Genomic DNA, 2,016 nt, shown 5'->3' on the forward strand with positions numbered 1-2,016 from the left:
CCACCTAGAGGGGTGGGATAGGTAGGGTGGGTGCGAGGGAGGGAGACGCAAGAGGGAAGAGATATGGGGACATACGTATATGTATAACTGATTCACTTTGTTATAAAGCAGAAAATAACACACCATTGTAAAGCAATTATACTCCAATAAGGATCTAAAAAAAATCCAAAAAATATAAAGAACACAACTCATTAGGGCAAAAACCATTCCACTTAAAAATGGAACTGAGGCAGGGTGCACATCTATGACAACGAGGAGAAGATAAAATTTGATGCTGGGACCCTCCTTCTTAGTACACACCGTCTAATTTGGAGAGATCAGAAAAATCATGAATGCTGCATGGCCATTCCTCTTTCCCAAATCGTGTTCATTGAAGAACAGGCAGCTGGAATTGGGAAAAGTGCCAAAATAGTGGTTCATCTTCATCCAGCTCCTTCTAACAAAGAACCTGGCCCATTCCAGTGTAGTAAGAACTCCTACATCAAGCTTTCCTTCAAAAAACACGGCCAGATTGAGTTTTACAGGCGTTTATCAGAGGAAATGACACAGAGAAGGTGGGAGAATATGCCAGTTTCCCAGTCATTACGAGCAAATAGAGCACCCCAGCCAGGAAGAATAAGGGCTGTAGGAATTGTAGGTATTGAAAAGAAACTGGAAGAAAAAAAAGAAAAGAAACTGACAAAAACATTTCTGAGGCCTTCGAAGACCTCAGCAAACTAATGGTCAAGGCTAAGGGAATTGGTGGTGGTACCAAAATCCATTGCTAATAAGCAAGCTGACATCACAGAAGATGAGGCCATCAGGTTTAAATCCTATTTGCTGAGCATGGGAATAGCTAAGCCGGTTACCAGGGAAACCTACAGCCCAGGCACACAGTACCACATGCAGCTGGCCAAACAGCTGGCTGGAATATTGCAGGCTCCTTTGGAGGAATGAGGGGGAATAATGTCACTCACAGAGGTGTACTGTTTAGTAAATTGAGCTCAAGGAATGGAATTGCTCTCACCCGAAGATTTAGTGAATGCATGCAAGATGCTGGAAGCCCTGAAATTACCTCTCAGGCTCCGTGTGTTTGACAGCGGCGTCATGGTAATTGAACTTCAGTCCCACAAGGAGGAGTAAATGGTGGCCTCAGCCTTGGAGATGGTTTCAGAAAAGGGATCTCTAACATCAGAAGAGTTTGCTAAGCCTGTGGGAATGTCTGTCCTCCTGGCTAAAGAAGGTTTGCTTCTTGCCGAGATGATTCAGTGGAAGGCTTGCAGTTTTACCCAAATTTAGTTATGACACAGAGCTAAGAGTTTTGTATTTGAAATAACTTGTTACCAGTATACTTGCCTCATGCAGAAGTTGTATGACATTGAGCTAAGGGTAAACCCTGATAAACTGAGAATTTACTGGAACTTCGCAGTATAATATAAAACGCTTTTAATTTCTACGTAAATATTATGATCCAGGAAGCTTCTTTAGGATAAATATAGGAAAATATAGAAAGATGAATGCCAATATGAATTTGGAATCATGCTACAGTTGTATAGAAACCCTCAGAGTTTAACTTGAAATATGGTGGGTTTTAACTTGATCTTCAAATCTGACCATTTTTTAAAGAAGAGGATTTAGTTCATGGGGGAAAAAAGAGAGAAGTTACATGTTTGAACAGGTTAGATCATTATTTTGGTGTGATGAAAATTCACCTGAATTATAAATGAGGTTTCTCTCTGCATTTAGTGTGCACATTTTGGGGGATTTTCATGCAACAACTTACACCTACAATGTAGTTTAATCACCTGACAACACTGGAGCAAAACATCCAACTGCAGGATATCATCTGAGGCTCTCCCTAAGGGATTTTAGAAGCAGCCATAGGCATGTCTTCAGCAGACCAAATAAAGCACCTTAAAAAGAGAGGGCTTCCCTGGTGGCACAGTGGTTAAGAATCTGCCTGCCAATGCAGGGGACATGGGTTCAAGCCCTGGTCTGGGAAGATCCCACATGCTGTGGAGCAACTAAGCCCATGTG

At 41.9% G+C, this 2,016-nt stretch overlaps 1 pseudogene; it reads left to right on the forward strand.

The window, feature by feature from the left end:
* The first annotated feature begins 246 nt into the window (after positions 1-246).
* On the forward strand, positions 247-1,295 carry LOC132487726 (vacuolar protein-sorting-associated protein 36-like; annotated as a pseudogene).
* Positions 1,296-2,016: the final 721 nt, after the last annotated feature.

Source organism: Mesoplodon densirostris, chromosome 4 (genome assembly GCF_025265405.1).
Source record: "Mesoplodon densirostris isolate mMesDen1 chromosome 4, mMesDen1 primary haplotype, whole genome shotgun sequence".
Taxonomy (NCBI): Eukaryota; Metazoa; Chordata; class Mammalia; order Artiodactyla; family Ziphiidae; genus Mesoplodon; species Mesoplodon densirostris.